We start from the raw sequence: 21,935 nt of genomic DNA, 5'->3' as shown, positions 1-21,935 counted from the left end.
TTTGGATTTTTTTCAGTTCTTGAATCAAGTAATCCTGGTGAGGGTTCCTTACACTGGAACCATACTCTAGTTAGTTGGGGTCTTACCAGAAATTTATATCCCCTCTCCTTTACATCCTTACTACAACTTCTAAACACCCTCATAACCATGTGCCTCTTCAAGGCACTACCGTGCAGTGGCAAGACTATGTAGAATTTCCAAGAATCCTTATTCGGATAGATGGACGAGAACAGAGGATCTCTACACATCCCGCCTAGTTATATAAAAAAAGGGATTGATGAGCTATAGAGATTCTCCATTATCAAAAAATGTACTCCCCATGGTGGCATAATGCCAATTAAGACTTTCAAAGTCACAGATCAAAACAAAGTCTCAGCAGTATTGGTTGTTAGGCAGTATGTGGGTGTTCCTGTGCATGCTGTGTTTCGTCTACAGCGTGCCATTTGGCGCGTCAGATGAACCGACACGCCTCCTCAAGACACTTGGTAGAGCTGGGTTGTCTTTCGAGGTAGCCTTGACGAGAAGGACAGGCAGATCGCGTGTGAAAATATAGGAGGAAAAACAACGAACACACACTGTCATCGCTGTTAAAAGGACGGATCTATAGAATATTTATCAGAAAAATGTAGAAAACGGATACATTCCACTTGTTGCAGGAAAGATGAAAAGTAATATTAAATTCAATCGCAAGCGGGTTAAATATTATAGCAAGGAGAGAAAAGAGTTTGTGTGGTAATGTGGTCGTTGTGGACCGAGGAACATCATGGTTAAGAGACCCATACACTTTATGTTCGAATTTTGTGTTGTAATCTGTGTACTGTTCCCTGTGCCCTGGCGATGCGGAAATAGGATTGAAAAGAAGAAGAAGGTGCTATTATTGCAGTCAGTTTCTGGGCACTGCAGCCGTGCCAGGAGGGTGTAGCCACCTAGAGCAGAACGAGAGAGAAGGAGGCTATCTGTTTGCGTCAGTGTGACATTTCCTTGTAGTTGAAATGAGATCTTAATGAAAAGTAACGTATGGGGAATTGAATCCAGCTCTATCTCGATCCCACGAGCACTCTTCGCACTGCCTACTGTTCTATCCAGTTTTCATCTCTCGATTTTAGTTATGATGAGATAGCCATTTACATTAAACTGGCGATTCTCGGATCCTTCGCTATGTGTACTAATCGCAATGAGTTTAAATGTTTATTTTAAAGTCTAACGATAAATGTTTATTACTAATGGAATGGACTTGTTACATAATAATATTAAATAGATGAACTATGTCCATCGCTTCTTCAAGTTAAAGGGCCAACCCAACTGTTTTGCTTCAGAGCCTCAATTTCGACCTCCTCACAAAGGATTCTTCAGTGGGATCAAATCGAAACTTACCTCAAATTTCTCTGAAATAAACTACGTACTATGAAACTGTCATCTACTAAAAAAATAACTGCGAATTTTAATTGGAAGTTTCCGAAATCGACACCGGAATATGCAGACAAACACAAGGTAAAAAGGGTCAGTTGTGTCAATCGTTTTCGACATCCCCTGCAAGGGCGAGACGGTGTGCAGTAGATCATGCCCACACGACAGACAAGCTGCGTGAATCATTGTATTGTCAGCTCTTTGTCCTCTACTGTAATCCTCGAAGAAGCAACGCAGAGAGCGCAGCAGACCTCAGCTGACTGCAAATATTTCCCTCACGGCACAGTCTACAGCCAACAAGTTGACAGGGATGTTCATTACAGTTGGCAAACCGCGGTGTAATGCGACATTTCCAGCCTCCGTTTCGGGACCTTTCGGTTAAAATTATCAGATGAGTTTGTTGCAAGATTTTCTTACACGATACTCATTCTGTCAACAAGATTTCAGATAAGTTGTGATGTGATGTCACTGAAGCTTTCCTTGTCAGATCGGCTCCATCTTAGAGTTCTAATACTTTTATGTTTTTAGAGTACCAGGGAGTGTCCCATTAATTCATGCCAATTTTAGTTTTTACACCTACCACATATCAGTTTACATTGTATTTACCAAACCAAAAGCCAAAAACCAAGGCACTTACGCCCTTGAAAGGGCTCTAGCCTGCCCAGCGACCGCTGCTCAGCCCGAAGGCCTGCAGATTACGAGGGATCCCCTCGGCCGTTATTCTGGGTTTTCGAGACTGGGGCTGCCATCTCACCGTCAGATAGCTCCTCAATTCTAATCACGTGGGCTGAGTGGACCTCGAACCAGCTCTCAGGTCGAGAGAAAAATCCCTGACCTGGCCTGCAATCGAACCCAGGGCCTCCGGGCGAGAGGCAGGCACGCTACCCCTACACCACGGGGCCAGCTTACATTGTATATACTATAGATAACAGACAGTACAACTCCTTGGCTGAATAGTCAGCGTTGCAGCCTGCAGTTCATAGGACCTCATGTTTCATTCCCGGTGGGGTCGGGGATTTTAGCCACGTTTAGTTAATTCCTATAGCTCGGAAGCTGAGTATTAACCTTCATTTACATACAACACTTCACACTACCAACCATCACAGAAACACATAATAGTGAATACCTACTTCGCTCCAGATATTTGGGCATCAGGAAGGACATCCGGCCGTAAAATTTGGCTTAATCTGCATTAGTGCCGACCCTATACAACTAAAAAAGGCCAGGAAAGGACGTACAACCAATATACAATCATCTATGTTCAGCGTAATATTCTTCGGTTATTTCATAAAATTAAAAGCCAAGCAAAGTCATCTCCATACAGGCCATGGAGGCCCTTGGAGCAGTGGAAGGTTAAGGATTCCTCTGACCTCAGCACTAAATGGGATAGAGTGGTTACCTCTGGGCCCAGTTGCCTTTGCCCCCAGTAATTAATCTAGTACTCATTTGTGGTGTAGGCTGAGTGAACCTCAGGACAATTCTATCTTGTAAACAAGAAAGGAAAGTGAGGGGTACTTTTATTTGATACCTACAAGATCTGATGAGGAAGGTTGCAAACTTCTATTCATTGGTGAATTTGATTAACTGATGAATAATGCTGGGTAGTGGTTTTTTTATGTGCGCTTTTTTGATGATGGTGATGGCTGAACTAACAAGGTAACTAATAATCTACAGTACTGTCTTAAAATTGTGAATTTAATACAAAATTATGTTTAATGATTTATACCTTATATTTTTAAAATCTAAAAATGATAAACCAGACTTATATGCAAACAAATTACTCTGCATTTTTCAAGCGCTGTAGGGACTATTTAACGAGGAACACGGGAAAGATTTTTAACTGATATATGTTTAAAACTTTCCTGACTGAGCCTAAAACTCTAACGCTTCAATTAATAAAACAATCCATTAATCTTATCCTGTTTAAAAACGACTTGGTGACGGACAACAGGGAATACATTCGCAGAATGTCATACACTAACTCATGATTAGGTGGTGGCTTTATTTAATCATTGCTTACATTATTCGTTCATCCTGATAACAACATAATTTCTAATACCACTGGTGACAGATTAATTTCCTCTGCTTCAGATGACGATGATGACTTGTTCATCAAGCCTGCTGGGGGATTTCAGACTCCTGGAGGTTACGACGGATACGACAATAACGGTGCTGGACTAACAAAACCTAACCCAGACAATGACGATATTTTTGGAAGTACTCCGTTATATAACAAGCCAAACAAAAACATGTTCCCACCCCAGGGTGGAGAAGGTAGCACATCAGACGATGATAGTGGTAGTATAACTTCTAGTTCAATTGAAGACGATTTCGCTGACGACCTGTTTGGCAGACCGACTAGTGGTTTCGGTAAACCATCCAGTGGTAAAGGTGACAAATCAACAGGTACTAGTGGGAAGGGGGGAAGCAAGACCAATGACGATGGAAATGATGATTTATTTGGACCAACCACAGTTGATTTTGATCAAATAGGTGGCACTGCAGCCAGCGTCCCTCGACCAACAACTGGCAGCAAGATCCCGTACGGGAACTGTTGTGGAGGATCGTCCAGAGGTAGAGTGAGGTTCCACAAGGTGTCGACCACGACGGCTGTCCCCCAGCTCTCCAGTAATCCGTACAGTAATGTGAGAGACTTCTCGTACCAGCATGACGAGCAGGCGCTTGTATCACATCATGGAAGTCGTGACAGCTACGTGGGATTCCCCCCGGGCGTTGCTGTTCGGGCGCATGTGCAGTCGCTCGACATCCTACCCTACGGGCACCGTCTACCGCCTCCTAGTGTTGCTCTCGAGCAGCTGCCAAGTGGTGGTCGTAATTGCCGATCTGTCGGTAGCCACCGTTCTACAAGATCTCTCTGCTAGTAACCTAAGTGTGAAAATCGTTAAACCTCAGTTGATGGTGAAATTTTCAATGTAGCGATAATTTCATATTTTATACCACCAGCGCATGTAAGAAAAGGAAAATGTGCAGAGTCTGTAACAGCATCATCACTATTTTATACAAACTGTGTGCTTTTATCACTTCATGCCAGGGTAGATAGTGACACGTGTCTGAGGCGTCCTTTAACATTGAATTTTGTTTGATCACTGAAGACATTCTAATGCTCATTGTGATTATATTGTATAATATGGAATAAGTGTATGCCATAAAATATATCCCCTATAAAGTTTCCATAGCCATAATTAAGAAGTAACCCTTTACAAGAAGTAAATGATGTCGAAACATGTAATAGAATATTAACGACAATTTAATGAAAATATTCTATCACAGATATAAACTAATTATAACGAGAATTTGGTGAGTTATTTGAAAGTGATATTGATAATTAAAATTTATCCAAACATCAAGTATTGTTTCAATGTACATAACACAAATAAATCTAAATGTCACATTACATTACCCCACGACTGTAAGATATCTGCACGTGTGATAGCAATTAGTTAAGCGTATGTCATGTTGTGACGAGGTGAGTAGAGTGTGAATGTATCTTGTCAACAGTCACATACACAGACTACATCACATAGGTACCTTCAGCAAGGAAATATTAACTTCGTCTGACACATTTTAAAAGAATTTGATGCTTATAAATATTATTTAAGAAGTACAAATTACAATGGAACTGTAAAAATATACTGTCGAATAAATTATGAAATTATTAACTTGTTTTATTTTAAACAAATCCATCAAACATTATAAGAGCTTAGAATGCTTGACAATAAGTTATCCAGAATGATGAGTAGTCATGTATGACTGGGAAACACGCCACTTCGCAAAATATAAAATATCCCTACTATTTTTTTTAAGAAAACTTACGACGAAGAATTTTACACTGGAAAACGGAGCATGGAGGAGAAGAAAGTCTCGAGGAATCTGTCTCCTTATGTATCAAACAAAGGGGACAAGGGAAGAAGTTGAACATAAGGTGGCCCCTAGGACGACCATGAATACGCCGGATGAACGACGTGGTGAAGGACCTGACAGAGGGGACTGGAGGCAGTTTGAGGTAGGAGCGCGGGATTTGAACGGCCTATGATGGCTGGATATTGTATCTATCAGTGGTTTCCGACTGGAGGCCTGGAAGACCTTTCCTTATAGCCAAATAAATCACCAAAAATATGTCAATTTAATTTATATATTTTAAGTTCCCAATTTTCATTTAAAACCCAATTGTTTTGCGTGCACCTACTACGTACGTACTCTATTGATGTTAGGGATTTACTAAAATACTGATAGCCCTGAGATAACTTATTGTGTATGTTGTGATCAAAATAAATTACTTATAAAATTATTAAAAAGGCCTTAAATTTTGAAATATATATGATTTATATATTATTTGTTCATAATTTATGTTTTCTTTCTCATTTAAAAATCAAATACATTTTGTAGGCAACCACTGAGTTCCTGGATACTGTTGTTGGATACTTTTGTGGCCATCTCGCCTTTTCTTAAGTTGGAAACCATTGGTATATATTATATTCCATACTCTATTGCCATGTCTAGTCGCCGAGAAGAAAAATGGAGCGCATGATTGAAACATTGTTGTTTAATATATATAATTCATATTAAGAACCTAACACTTTACCTCATTCAATCGGAAGAAGTGGGCAGCTAATATATCTACCTTGGAGTTACCCATCTCTTGTTGATGATTCCTAGTTAAATGAATTTACATTTTTAGAATACAGGCATGACATTCTTTGACTATCTGTTTAAGAATGCATTAACACAGCTTACAGGTTTTCCATGACGGTGGATTAATAAAGGGCTAGGACTGATAAATTAGCGGCCGTAGTCTAATTTAAGTTATAGTGTCGTCATTTTTCTCTGGCCAGAGATTTGATTATAGCCTATATAACAATAGCCGAAGATCTATTCATTTCCTGTCTTAGCCTAAATTAGGCCTAATTATAGATTAATATCCTCCAAGTAAGTTTTACTCATATAGAGCCTACTCCACGCACTCAATAAGTATACGCAGCTCTTGCATAAGACCTCCCGAGTCCTTACTCTAAAAACTACAATATTATTTTATCATCTTTGATTATTATTATTTAGACCTTTGTAAATTAGACTTTCTCTAATAGATTTATCAGGTAATACATGCAAATTTGCAGCTGTCTCAGTGCATCAATGATCCATGTTCACGGGTTCAAACCCAGCTGAGGTAGTCCATTTTTCAAGGGCAGTCAAAAATATGTTTACTCTATGTCATAGCTGTTGACATGTTAAAGATCTCCCGTGTTGTACGCAGGGTCACTAGAAAAAATTACATTAAACTCAGCTATGGAAACAGTCCGTAGAATTCCGCGTTCGTTGCTGGACAATTGGAATGTCGAAATTGAAAAGCCAGTCACCTAGATGGCATCACTTCAGAGGTCTGCAACGAGGTAGTTCAGGCTATACAATTATTATTGATATTAAACTATGGAAATAATAATAATAATAATAATAATAATAATAATAATAATAATAATAATAATAATAATAATAATAATAATAATAATAATTTGGTGTATTATAAAGCTCACAGCGGTTGGTATAAGCGCTATTTGACTAATCACTCAATGCTCGATTGAGAAAGGCAAGTTTTCGTCAATACACTTCATTTATATTCTGGCTTTATATGCTTCTTTATTGCTGTCTTGAGATATTTGATAGGATCTATATCTGTAAGCACGTAACACGAGATGGTGGGGTTTCATGATACAGCGATCCTGTGCGGTGATGAATTGATGGAGGGGTTTCAGGTAGGCCTACTGTAGACGCTACGAATTACGGAGTAATCCTAAGTATTCATATTTTGTCATCCCGGTATTTCTGATAATGTGCAATGTACATTTATTTCGTGGTAGATTTACTGGCATATAAAAGAACAGATACAAAATCCCGGCACCTCAGCGTCTCCAAAAACCCTGAAAGTAGTTAGTGACACGGAAAAGATAACTTAAAAAAGTTACCTGAAAGAGGCTCGAGGACCAAGAACCTCAGTTACGACTTTCCGTAATGGAACTCAATAACGTGCCTTGTGAGGCAATTAGAACTTTTTTTTTTCAAGATTTGGATTTTTGTTAAATAACAGGAAAATTCCATTCAATTAGTCTCAAGTACTGGTCCTTGTACCTAGAACCATACACAAACTTATTAACAGAAGTGCAGTGTTTTTATTGAAGTTTCTTTCCAGCGATCGAAGATTTTCCACTATACCTTCAGCACAAGAGGGAAGATCAGAGCCAGGTCATGGTTCCAACCTTGAGTGTGCGGAAGGAACTTGTAATTGGCAGGTTGTAAACCGTGAAGGAAACAACAGTTGTTAAGTGGTCATCCAATTATGGACCCCACGGTCACAAACCGTGCACCTTTATCGCTTTCCGTCTTTATGACCGCACACAATTGTAAACAATATACACTTGTCTCCTGTGCAATTCTCTCCCCCCTGTTAATTATTATGTCTATTTAGCTTCCTGTATCCAGAACGCCTTTTAGCTTTGGCAATTATAGAACTCAATACAAACCAGGAATAAAAAGAATAACGCGTACAGTGTATCCAGATTAATATTTTAACCTACTTTCATCATGTGAAACAATGTCTTATGACTTAGAAGTGAAGCTTCCACGGTGTGAAGAATTATGTAATTTAATTTCCGGGTTGAACCGTGTTGTACTTGTCTGCACATCACTTACAGTTTGCGTGATGTGCAGACAAGTACAACACGGTTCAACCCGGAAATTAAATTAAATAATGTCTTATGACATCCGTTTCGAACTGTATAAGTCTACTGTTTGTAGGAAACATTCGGCCTACGTCAGAATTATATTCCTCGTACTGGTGAGAGGATCGTCACGATGTACACACATAAGAGGTAAGTTACTCATATATACGTGATGCAGTAATGACTTCGAGTTCAGAACAGCGCAATATCGTCTTTGATATGGTTGAAAGCTGCCTGCTGTAATTTCTTGATTAATACAGTACTTTTGCATCCATCTCTTGGCACAGGCCAGAGTAAAGTGTAGCTTCCACCGAAGTCCCAGTCTCATCCATGGCTGTGACAATATGGAAGTTGCTGGGGGTATGGGTAGTGTTGAGTAATGACATTCAGAGCATGACTAGTGCATCTGAATGTTATGAAAGGTGCTGCTCATAGGGTCAGTCATGCTGCAGTAGTAGTTTCTGACCCAGTGAGGAAAGCAATGGCAAACTACTTCACTCCTCATCTTGCCTAGTACGCCTCATTTTGGTGCTGCCATTGGTTTTTGGGGTTTCCTTATAACCGCATAACCTTTGGTGGTGCTATTTGAGGATCCAACCAGCCTCTGGCTGATGACCTGACAACAGACATGGTTGAAAGCGCCATATATCGCTAATACTCATGTACAATATTATCTTATAATGAATAACGTTGCCCACAGGAGAAAGCTGATAGAGTACCTGCGTCTAAAAAGGAAGACGACATATAAAACACAGGAGATACATTTCAAAGAGTGATCACCACCAGATTTAACAAAACTATCAAACTTGCATCATTATCAGCTAATCAACAGCGACTCACTTTACTGATCACATAAGTTCACTTCATCTTGTAAATCAAAATCGAAACGTTTACCACACATCACTCTCCTGTGGTTAAGTTTCTCTCTTAGCACTAATACCGCATATTCAAGACGTTGTGTGGTGAAATCAACAACATTGTGCTTTCCTGGCCAAGGTTCCTCTGCATCTCAGATCTACAATTTAGTACACCCTCTTCACAGACTTTAGGTGCCCAACTTTGTACACTTCACTTATGTAAATACAATTCTAATTTTGTCTGTGCACTTTTAACTGTTGCCTCATACTATGTCTTTCCTATGGTTAGGAATATTTAAAGGTACAAAATAGATTCAATTCAATTTGTGTCTGTATATTTGTTTGTTCGTTTGTGCAGGCATCATGGGAAAACGACTGAACAGAATTTCTCGAATATCCGAATGTGAGTTCAGGGATAGCTGAGGTGTGAACTAGGTTATATATTATCTGATTAGTATGCACTGCAGGACATAGCAGTGTAAAGGAACCAAAAGAGGAAATGTAAATATTTCCTAGGAATATTATCTTCTAATGGATAACGTTGCCTCAGCTTCTATGCTCAGCAGGGGCCTTGTGGGAGGATGGGAAGTTTGGAAGAGATAGACAAGGAAGAGGGAAGGAAGCGGCTGAGGTCTTAAGTTAGGTACCATCCCGGCATTTGCCTGGACAAGAAGTGGAAAATACGGAAAACCATTTCGAGGATGCCTGAGGAGGGATTCGAACCCTCCCCCCCCCTACTCAGTTGAGCTCCCAAGGCCGAGTGGACCCCGTTCCAGTCCTTGTACCGCGTTTCAAATTTCGTGGCAAAGCCAGGGATCGAACCCTGGCTCCGAGGGTGGCAGCTAATTACAATAACCACTACACCGCAGAGGCGGAAGCTTTGTATCATGGAAGTAAAATCCGCCACCTAAAAGCTATCATTTGGTAGTCATACATAGAAATGAGGTTAAGAGACGTAGAAAAATGCAAAACTATGGCGCATACGATTCAAGCAAGTACAGTAATCCAATCTATGGCTGATTCGAACATTTATGTATGTCACTTTTCCGTGGGTTCGCCCATTATGCATCATGTTATTCATAAACATCCCCAAGAATGTACTTGCAAAGTTTTGAGGTAATGACGTTATACATGAGTACCAAATGATTGCTTTTATGTGGCGGATTTTGCTCAATGATACAACATAGCTTCCGCCTCTGCGGTGTAGTGGTTGTTGTGATTAGCTGCCACTCCCGGATCTGCCACGAAATTTGAAAGGGAAGGAAGCGGATGAGGTCTTAAGTTAGGTACCATCCGGCATTTGCCTGGAAAAAAGTGGGAAACCACGGAAAACCACATCGAGGATGGTTGAGGCGGGAATAGCTGCATCGAAGAAACAAAACTATACATGTTGCCACGGGCCGTAATTATAGATATGATACTGTATAGGCATTTGGGCTTATGCCGTGTCAAGAAAATTAGGTGAAATTCTTTACGTTCCGCAGAGAACTGTGCTCTGCGTCATCAGAAGAAAATCTCGACTGCCCACGAGAAAGGCTTCTTAAAGAATGACTTTTGAAATTTGGGCATTATAATAGAAGTGGAAATGGTATGTTCATTCGTCACCAGATGGCTCTCCGGACGTGGCACAGCGCTAGCGTTCGAAGCGGAAGCTGACCGGGTCACATAACATGAGTACGTAACATATGACATTGACAGGTGTATGACATTGACACAAGCCTGTAATGAAACATCTGGCGATGAGGAACGTGATCATCATCATCATCATCATCATCTGTTTACCCTCCAGGTTCGGCTTTTCCCTCGGACTTAGCGAGGGATCCCACCTCTACCGCCTCAAGGGCAGTGTCCTGGAGCTTCAGACCCTTGGTCGGGGGATACAACTGGGGAGTATGACCAGTACCTCGCCCAGGCGGCCTCACCTGCTATGGTGAACAGGGGCCTTGTAGGGGGATGGGAAGATTGGAAGGGATAGGCAAGGATGAGGGAAGGAAGCGGCCGTGGCCTTAAGTTAGGTACCATCCCGGCATTCGCCTGGAGGAGAAGTGGGAAACCACGGAAAACCACTTCGAGGATGGCTGAGGTGGGAATCGAACCCACCTCTACTCAGTTGACCTCCCGAGGCTGAGTGGACCCCGTTCCAGCCCTCGTACAACTTTTCAAATTTCGTGGCAGAGCCGGGAATCGAACCCGGACCTCCGGGGGTGGCAGCTAATCACGCTAACCACTACACCACAGAGGCGGCGATGAGGAACGTACGAATTTGAAAAACACAGAGACGAAATAACAATAGTGAAGTCATTGTTTAAGAAGCCTTTCTCGTGGACAGTCGAGATTTTCTTCTGGTGACGCAGAGCACAGTTCTCTGCGAAACGTAAAGAATTTCACCTTATTTTCTTGACACGGCATAAGCCCAAAATCCTATACAGTATCATGTCTAAAACTGTACATACTAGTGCAAAATATAATTACCTTTCTTTCTGTTACATCCCTTTTTCACCTTATGAGGAAGAGTAACGAGAAATATGGATAGCATTCCGTGGGTTTGCCCACTATCCCCACGGATGTACTTGCACAGTTTTGAGGTAATGACATTATGCACATGAACTGTTGTGGTAATATAATATAATATTAGATATATCACGTAGAGGAATGGAAAACTATGGTACATACGGTTGAAGGGAGTACAGTAATACAGTCTATGACTAATACGAAGTCTGCATAGGTTGGAATAAACAGAATTATTAAAATACGTCTGACAGCAATCACTCAATACTTTAGTCAGACAATAAATCGATATGTTGTATCTTTCTTTCTTTCTTCTTAATCCGTTTTCTTAAAACGTTTACCAGGGTAGGATTTTCCCCTCATACTCAGCAAGGAATCCCGCTTCTACCGCCTCAAGGGCAATGTCCTGGAGAATGAGACTTTCTTGGGTTGGGGATACAACTGGGGAGGAGGACCGGTACCTCGCCCACGCTGCATCACCTGCCTTGCTGAACAGGGGCCTTGCGCGAGGACGAGAAGACTGGAAGGGATAGACAAGGAAGAGGGAAAGAAGCGGCTGAGGCCTTAAGTTACGTACCATCCCGGCATTTGCCTGGACAAGAAGTGGGAAACCACGGAAAACCACTTCGAGGATGGCTGAGGAGAGAATCGAACTCCCCTCTACTCAGCTGACCTCCTTTGGCCGAATGGACACAGTTCCAGTTCTCGTACCACGTTTCAAATTTCTTGGCAGAGCCGGGAATCGAACCCGGGCCTCCGGGGTTGGCAGCTAATCACGCCAACCACTACACAACGGAGGCGGACTGAGGTTATCTACAGTATTTATTCGTTGCGTATGTTTTCTTGTTCGTTTGTAATCTGTTTACCCTCCAGGGTCGGTTTTTCCCTCGGACTCAGCGAGGGATCCCACCTCTACCGCCTCAAGGGCAGTGTCCTGGAGCTTCAGACTCTGGATCGGGGGATACAACTGGGGAGGATGACCAGTACCTCGCCCAGGCGGCCTCACGTGCTATGCTGAACAGGGGCCTTGTGGGGGATGGGGAGTTTTGGAAGGGATAGACAAGGAAGAGGGAAGGAAACGGCTGTGGCCTTAAGTTAGGTACCATACCGGAATTTGCCTGGAGGAGAAGTGGAAAACCACGGGAAACCACTTCCAGGATGGCTGAGGAGGTAATCGAGCCCCCCTCTACTCAGTTGACCTTCCGAGGCTGAGTGGACCCCGTCCCAGCCCTCGTACCACTTTTCAAATTTCGTGGCAGAGCCGGGAATCGAACCCGGGCCTCTGGGGGTGGCAGCTAATCACACTATCCACTACACCACAGAGGTAAACGTGTGCTTATTTTGGTTTTAAATTAGTACCTAATTGTCTTGTGCTGAGTGAGAGTTATGCGATAAGCCTATGTGTGTGATTTCTTTCTTTAACAGTAATGCTGTGATATTTTGTAGTCATCTACAGCATTTATTTGTTGCGTCTGTTTTCTAACCTTTATTGTCTATTTTCTCCCCTAATTTGCCTTACACTTCAGTGCTCAGGTATTGTATGTGCCCTAGTAGTCCTGTAAGCCCCCCCCCCCCTAGTTCATAAAAATAATTTGTAGCTTAGTTTCTTCCGCTTTTTGTACTGAACTTAAATACCGAATTTCACAAACTTATGTCCATCATCATCATTATCATCATCATCTGTTTACCCTCCAGGTTCGGTTTTTCCCTCGGACACGCAGGGCAGTGTCCTGGAGCGTCAGACTCTTGGTCGGGGGATACAACTGGGGAGTATGACCAGTACCTCGCCCAGGCGGCCTCACCTGCTATGCTGAACAGGGGCCTTGTGGAGGGATGGGAAGATTGGAAGGGATAGGAAAGGAAGAGGGAAGGAAGCGGCCGTGGCCTTAAGTTAGGTACCATCCCGGCATCCGCCTGGAGGAGAAGTGGGAAACCACGGAAAACCACTTCGAGGATGGCTGAGGTGGGAATCGAACCCACCTCTACTCAGTTGACCTCCCGAGGCTGAGTTGACCACGTTCCAGCCCTCGTATCACTTTTCAAATTTCGTGGCAAAGCCGGGAATCGAACCCGGGCCTCCGGGGGTGGCAGCTAATCACGCTAACCACTACACCACAGAGGCGGACAAATTTATGTGCCGCCGTTTTTCCGTGATGGTGTTGGGCAGGGCCGTTCGATGCGGCAACCCTTTTGTCCAAAGAGCAACTCCGTTTTCTTAGCATGGAATGAGCTATAGTAAGAGTATTTTTAATGACCGAGCGAGTTGGGCGCGCGGTTAGGAGTGCGCAGCTGTGAGCTTGCATTCGAGAGATAGTGGGTTTGAACTCCACTGTCGGCAGCCCTGAAGATAGTTTTCCGTGGTTTCCCATTTTCAAACCAGGCAAATACTGTACCTTATTTAAGACGCCGAGCTGCCAAAAACCTTTTTTTTCCTAGTTGCTTTACGTCGCACCGACACAGATAGGTCTTATGGCGACGATGGGACAGGAAAAGGCTAGGAGTGGGAAGGAAGTGACCGTGGCCTTAATTAAGGTACAGCCCCAGCATTTGCCTGGTATGAAAATTGGAAACCACGGAAAACCATCTTCAGGGCTGCCGACAGTGGGGTTCGAACCTACTATCTTCCGAATACTGGATACTGGCCGCACTTAAGCGACTGCAGCTATCGAGCTCGGTGCCAAAAATCTTTCCTGCAGAAGTTCTGATACGAGAAAACTACGAGATTGACGTATATAAGTACCTTCGGGCTAAGCTAGGATCCAAACCGACAACGCGGCCTCTGTTAGCCGGTGGTCTACCGTTTAATCCATTCAATCTGACGTAGAAACATATCTCTCAGCGGTGAGCTGCACGTACGTTGTCAACGACAATCTAGCTCTCCTGTCTGTCCGAAGTCTCTGGCACATCTGGGAAGCGAACTCATACTTATAAAGACGGACATTGAAAGTGCAAATAACTTTACTAATGAATCATCTGTAAAATCCAGCGATATCATTAACAGAATTTATCTTCATTCCTTGTTTTAAAAGTAGTGGCCCGTGGGGGGATCGAACCCACGACCTTCGCGTTATTAGCACGACGCTCTAACCAACTGAGCTAACGGGCCTCATGTCAAAGTCGCTGCTTATTTCCGTACTCACTAAACTAGCCGTGTGTGTGTGCGTGTGTGTGCTACTTTGAATAGATGCCAAGTTAGTCCGTATTTGCATTGTCACTACTGTCGAAATGAATATGATGATCGCAAGAAGAATATCCGCCTCTTCGGTGTAGTGGTTAGCGTGATTATCTGCCACCCCCGGAGGCCCGGGTTCGATTCCCGGCGCTGCCACGAAATTTGAAAAGTGGTACGAGGTCCACTCAGCCTCGGGAGGTCAACTGAGTAGAGGTGGGTTCGATTCCCACCTCAGCTTTCCTGGAAGTGGTTTTCCGTGGTTTCCCACTTCTCCTCCAGGCGAACGGCCGCTTCCTTCCCTCTTCCTTGCCTATCCCTTCCAATCTTCCCATCCCTCCACAAGGCCCCTGTTCATAGCATAGCAGGTGAGGCCTCCTAGGCGAGGTACTGGTCATACTCCCCAGTTGTATCCCCCGACCAAGAGTCTGAAGCTCCAGGACACTGCCCTTGAGGCGGTAGAGGGAAAAACCGAACCTGGAGGGTAATCAGTTTCATAATACATCCTGTTCTTCAGAAGTTATGTTAGTGTTCTGAGTGAGATGGCTGAGGTGGGAATCGAACCCACCTCTACTCAGTTGACCTCCCGGAGCTGAGTGGACCCCGTTTCCGCCCTCGCTTCACTTTTTCAAAATTCCGTGGCAGAGCTGGGAATCGAACCCGGGACTCCAGGGGTGGCAACTAATCACACTACCCACTACACCGAAGAGGCGGATATTATTGTTAATATTCTTTCTTTTTTAATCTGCTTACCCTCCAGGGTCAGTTTTTCCTTCGGACTCAGACCTCTACCGTCTCAAGGGCAGTGTCCTGGAGCTTCAGATCCTGGGTCGGGCGATACAACTGGGGAGGATGACCAGTACCTCGCCCAGGCGGCATCACCTGCTATGTTAAACAGGGGCCTTGCAAGGGGATGGGAAGATTGGAAGGGATAGACAAGGAAGAGAGAAGGAAGCGGCCCTGGCCTTAAGTTAGGTACTTTCGCATTTGCCTGGAGAAGGAGTGGGAAACAACGGAAGACCACTTCTAGGATGGCTGAGGTGGGAATCGAACGCAGTTCTGAGGCTGAGTGGACCCCGTTCCAGCCCTCGTACCACTTTTCAAATTTCGTGGCAGAGCCGGGAAACGAACCCGTGCCTTCGAGGGGTGGCAGCTAATCACACTAACCACTACACCACAGAGGCGGACATTGTTAATATTACTATTATTATTTATACTGTTCGCTGAGTTCGAAGGAAAACCAACAGATGAAGAAGAAGAAGAAGTATAAATAAATTAACATAAAAATAGTATTCCTTTACAGAGCAGCAATATGAAATTAGTACGTTTTGACGAACTTTGCTCCAAACCAAACTTGGCACACTGGATCCGTTTATAAATCCGGCAATGTCACCTGGAAGAATAAAGATGCTCGCTGTTTCTTTGTGTTTTTCTACCAAGAGTTTGCTTCTTGGCTTCGTGGCTTCGCGGCTGCTGTGATTTAATAACCGCTATTTGTGCTGACCAGACAAGGCGACTATCGAGAGCACAGTGTTGAGTAGAGAAACATTGACAACCAAAGTAGAACGCAGTACTGGCCTGACTTTGATGGTACGTATATCATTAAATTAGCTCCCGCAGTCCCGTGGCCCGTTAGCTCAGTTGGTTAGAGCGTCGTGCTAATAACGCGAAGGTCGTGGGTTCGATCCCCCCACGGGCCATATATTTTTTACGTCTGTATGAAAGTCAAGTTTGAGAATAGAGGGGAACTTTCAGCTGACAAACTAACATTTTGCAAGTGGATACTTCATTATTATTATTTTTATGACCGGCTCTGTGATTTAGTGGTTAGCGAGATTAGATGCCACACCCGAAGGCCCGGGTTCGATTCACGGTTCTGCCACGAAATTTGAAAAGTGGTACGAGGGCTGGAACGAGGTCCACTCAGCCTCGGGAGGTCAGCCGAGTAGAGTAGAGGTGGGTTCGATTCCCCCCTCATCCATCTTCGAAGTGGTTTTCCGTTGTTTCCCACTTATCCTCCAGGCAAATGCCGGGGTGGTACTTGGCCTTAAGGCCACAGCCGCTTCCTTCCCTCTTCCTTGCCTGTCCCATCCAAAATTCCCGTTACCCTACGAGGCCCCCGTTCAGCATAGCAGGTGAGGCCGCCTGGGCAAGGTTTTATCCCCAACCGAAAGTCTCACACTCCAGGACACTGCCCTTGAGGAGGTAAGGGTGGGATCCCTCGTTGAGTCCGACGGAAAAACCGACCCTGGAGGGTAAACGGATTAAGAAAGAAACTGAGCGGGGGTTCCCACTTCTACCGCCTCAAAGGGACTTCCTGGAGCGTAATACCTTGTGTCGGGGGATACAACTGGGGTGGAGGTGCAGTACCTCACCCAGGAGGCCTAACCTGCTATGCTGAATAGGGGCCTTGTGGGGGGACGAGAAGACTGGAAGGGATAGACAAGGAACAGGGAAAGAAGCGGCCATGGCCGTAAGTTAGGCACCATCCCGTCATTTGCATGGCGGAGAAGTGGGAAACCATGGAAAACCACTTCGAGGATGGCCGAGGACCCACCCACCCTCTTCTCAATTGACCTCCCGAGGCTGAGTAGATCCCACATACCACTTTTTAATTTCGTGACAGAACCGGGAATCGAACCCGGGCCTCCGGCATTGACAGCTAATCACACTAACCACTACACCACAGAGACGGACATTATTATTATTATTATTATTATTATTATTATTATTATTATTATTATTATTATTATTATTATTATTATCTTTCATTGTTTTCTTTCTTTCTTAATCTGTTTACCCTTCCGGGTTGGCTTTTCCCTCGGACTAGAGAGGGATCCCACCTCTACATCCTGAAGCGTAGTGTCCTGGTGCGTGAGACTTTGGTCGGGGTATACACCAGGGAAGAAGGACCAGTACGTCGCCCAAGTGGCCTCACTTGCTATGCTGAACAAGGGCCTTGTGAGGGGATGGGAAGATTGGAAGGGATATACAAGGAGGAGGGAAGGAAGCGGCCGTGGCCTTAAGTTAGGTATAATGCCTGCATTTGCCTGGAAAAGAAGTGGGAAACCAAGGAAAGCCACTTCGAGGATGGCTAAGGGGGAAATCGAATCCACCTCTACTCAGTTGACCTCCCGAGGCTGAGTGGACCAAGTTCCAGCCCTCATACCACTTTTCAAACTTCGTGGTAGAGCCGCAAATCGAATCCGGGTCTGCGGGGGTGGCAGTTATTCATGCTAACCACTACACCACAGAGGCGGACATGATGATGATGATGATGATGATGATTATTATTATTATTATTATTATTATTATTATTATTATTATTATTTTCGTCCGCCTCTGTGGCATAGTAGTCAGTGTGATTAGCTACCACTCCCGGAGGCCCGGGTCCGATTCCCGCAATGTCACGTAATTTGAAGAATGGTACGAGGACTAGAACGGGGTCCACTCAGCCTCGGATGGTCAACCGGAAAGAGGGGATTTGATTCCTAGCTCTGCCATCCTCGAATTGGTTTTCCGTTGTTTCCCACTTCTTCTCCAGGCAAATGCCGGGATGATCCCTAACTTAAGGCCACGGGCACACGCTTTCCCCTTTCTTCCCTATCTCTCCCTATGATCCCGTTCCCCACAAGGCCCCTGTTTAGCATAGTAGGTGAGGCCGTCTGGGCGAGGTACTAGTTTTCCTTCCCAGTTGTATCCCACCGACCTAAAGTTTCACGCTCCAGGTCACTGCCCTTGAGGCGTTAGAGGTTGGATCCCTCACTGAGTCCGTGGGGAAAACCAACCCTGGACGGTAATCAGACTAAGAATGTTTATTATTATATTATAGTCCGATTCCTTGTTGAATAATCAGGCATTCACGTCTTACGTTCTAGACTAGAAAATAAGTCTTTGACAAGGGACGTATCAATATCGAATTCCACATAACTGGTACATAAAGAAATTCATCATCTCCCAGTTTTTTATGCAATACCACGAGCTATCCTAGCTTATTTTGACGGGTGTTTTCAAAATATGTGAAATTTCTGAAAAATTCCACCCTAATATCCTTTAGAATATGAACCTTGGCCCTCTAGGTCAAGAGCACGTGCCAAGCCCGGTTAAATCACGCCTCCTATTCCTTCCTTGTTTCTTTATCTTATGCATATTACATTAAATGTATTCTCCTAAAGAAGATATATCCTTTTGCAACCCTAATTCTTGCCCCTCCCCCCCCCCCCCGCCTTTTATTACCGAATGTTGATTACTCAACGTACCAACGACAAGATCTCTATCAAAAAGATTTACTGAATGAATCTTCTAGTTAAAATGTAAGATATGATCATATTGTAAATAACGAGTGAGGACTATATTATTGCTTTCATGCTGAGCAAGGTGTGGCCCCGTGGTGACCAAGTACTGTATATCTCATTTTAATGGTCCACAGGTCAGCCAATGCGTGGTAGCAGTCATAAACTGTCTGGACACAGCACGTTAAAATAAAAAAGGGAGGAATGCATATGGGAGCAGTAAGGTGACATCATAACGGGAACACACACTTCGCAGACGTGTGCTCCCATTATGAAAGTGTACATTCTTTTCTGCTCTCCCTAGATCGATCATTGGATTTTAATAAGTCTCGGAGAGAAATTAATCAAACGCGATTAAAATTCCCGACCAGATCGGGAACCGAACCCGAGGCCCTCTGAACCGAAGACTTCAACTCGGATCATTCAACCAAATTACGGTTTTCGAAGACGCCGGAGTGCTACACTTTTGTCCCTTCCTTTACGTGCCACTAAATTTATCGACACGAGGTTGACGTATCTGAACCATCTTCAAATTGAACCCGTTTCGAAACTGCTAACTTGAATTCAGAAGGCCAGTGCGGTGTGGTAAATGGTTGACAGGATCCTGCCATATTGGCCTCGTGGAAGAAAAAGTTAAAAATTAACTACAGAGCTTCAAATTTGGTCACAAGACCTGAGATACGTTCACACTTACAGTATATCTTTTGGGGACAATGAAAACATTTATAACCGGCAATAAAATATGGATACGATGTAAAAACAAAAGTATAACCATCAGAGTTGACTGGAGAATATTCGCCGAGAGGGAAAAAATGTATAGGTCAGGTTGAACGTAAACGTGATATAGGTAGTTCCTTGGTGGTATGTATCACAGACTCCTACTTGAAACACCAATGATGAATTGGTGTTAGTATCTTAACGCTGTAAAGCGTCTGAGGGACAAATATAAGACGATAGGAAATCTAGTTGTACAGAAACGACTACCGGAGCTTTCAACATTATAATGAGTAATTGGTGAATTTTCCTGGAAACATCTATATAACTTATATAATCCTTAATTATGTCTGTTATTCACAGCGATATTGAGGGAACGAGAAGGATTCGTTCGTTCGTTCGTTCGTAATCTGTTTACCCTCCAGGACCGGTTTTTCTCTCAGACTCAGCGAGGGATCCCACCTCTACCGCCATAAAGGCAGTGTCCTGGAGCCTCAGACTCTGGGTCGGGGGATACAACTGGGGAGGATGACCAGTACCTCGCCCAGGCGGCCTCACCTGCTATGCTGAACAGGGGCCTCGGGGGTGGGAATGGAAGATTGGAAGGGATAGACAAGGAAGAGGGAAGGAAGCGGTGGTGGCCTTAAGTTAGGTACCATCCCGTAATTTGTCTGGAGGAGAAGTGGAAAACCACGGAAAACCACTTCCAGGATGCCTGAAGAGGGAATCGAACCCCCTCTACTCAGTTGACCTCCCGAGGCTGAGTGGACCCCGTTCCAGCCCTCGTAGCACTTTTCAAATTTCGTGGCAGAGCCGGGAATCGAACCCGGGCCTCCGGGGGGTGGCAGCTAATCACACTAACCACTACACCACAGAGGCGGACAGTTCAGTGAATCGAATGAATAATTTTCTTCCATTCTGGAGTATGAAAACAGAGTATCACTATCTATGAGCAGACAATATAGCAATCTGTCTGGTGACCGTGAGCAGGAATGCATGAAGTTATTGTCTCAGACCGTCCTTTGACAGTTCGGGTCCCATTCGTTGAGAGTATTTTTACCGTCAGAATGTTGGCTGGCAGGGTAGAGGAGTTGATGGTATACGATTTTTAATCACTAGAAGGCGTGCCAAAAGCCTGGATTGAATTCTAAACCTGTACGCAGTGCTCTTATGGAGTGAGGGCACATGACGCTGTTGATGGTGATTCGTCCATCTAATGGAGACTTAACTCCTTCAGTAGACCCCTTGGTGCTCTCCGACAAGAGTAGGCTTTGCGCCAGCACCGGGCTGCACCCTCTCCATTCTTATTATCGTATACCACGTCATTCATTTCAATTCTCGATCATCAAAGGCTGTATGAATTCCGTGTGATAAATCAATTTGCTTTTTAATGCAACCCACTAAAACTCCACAAAGAAGACCAAAAGAGTAAAGAAAGTCAAAATTGTCAAAGATAAAATATGCAGTTACTGTCACAAAAAACTGAAGCTGAAACGATGAGTTTGGAGAGAGATGAATTGAGTAAAGTTAAGTTAAGGAAAGACAGAGATATGTCAGGACTCTACGTGTAACATAAGAATGTCAGAGTAAATGAGAGGATGAGTTAATCATATGAGACGAGGCAGCATGGCTTCCCTTCACGCTCTTTAAAATTAGGCCAGCTACTTACAATGAACAACAAATCACTTTTCAAAAGAAATGTTATCTTGCTTGACGCAGGCTTCAGACAGTGTCTGGCAGTAATTCCTCACTGTTACAGAACAGGTATTATCCAGTCAATTTTTAAATATTCCACTTTATTGCCCAAAATGAATTAAACTCAGCGAATGGCTTCTAAAACTCGAAAACCGAGAACTCGGTCAAATGGTGGTATTGAGATACTTCAAAACACTGTTCCGAAAAATATTGTATGAGATCCACTTGGTTCTTCTCTTCGTCCAAGTCAAAGATCAATGTTTTCCAAAGTAGCAGCTTGTTTTGGCCAAGAAACGAACAAGTGAACATCATCAACCGATACGTTCTGAATAGTTTGATAGGTGTTCAAATAACGTACATTATCATTGACTCCAGTCCGCCTCTGTGGTGTAGTGGTTAGTGTAATTAGCTGCCACCTCCGGAGGCCCGGGTTCGATTCCCGGCTCAGCCACGAAACTTTGAAAATTGCTACGAGGGCTGGAGCGGGGTTCACTCAGCCTCGGGAGGTCAAATGAGTAGAGGTGGGTTCGATTCCCACCTCAGCCATCCTGGAAGTGGTTTT

The 21,935-nt window shown here is 43.9% G+C and overlaps 2 non-coding genes across 2 annotated transcripts; one reads left to right on the top strand and one right to left on the bottom strand.

Annotated features, from left to right (window-relative positions):
* Positions 1–14,535: 14,535 nt before the first annotated feature.
* Positions 14,536–14,609, bottom strand: TRNAI-AAU (transfer RNA isoleucine (anticodon AAU)). The gene has a single exon. It is a non-coding gene; the product is annotated as a tRNA-Ile (tRNA).
* A 1,689-nt stretch (positions 14,610–16,298) lies between these two features.
* Positions 16,299–16,372, top strand: TRNAI-AAU (transfer RNA isoleucine (anticodon AAU)). The gene has a single exon. It is a non-coding gene; the product is annotated as a tRNA-Ile (tRNA).
* The last annotated feature ends 5,563 nt before the right edge of the window (positions 16,373–21,935 follow it).

This window comes from Anabrus simplex, chromosome 1 (genome assembly GCF_040414725.1).
Source record: "Anabrus simplex isolate iqAnaSimp1 chromosome 1, ASM4041472v1, whole genome shotgun sequence".
Classification (NCBI taxonomy): Eukaryota; Metazoa; Arthropoda; class Insecta; order Orthoptera; family Tettigoniidae; genus Anabrus; species Anabrus simplex.
The sequence above is the reverse complement of the archived record's forward strand: the minus strand, read 5'-3'. Positions and strand labels throughout refer to the sequence as shown.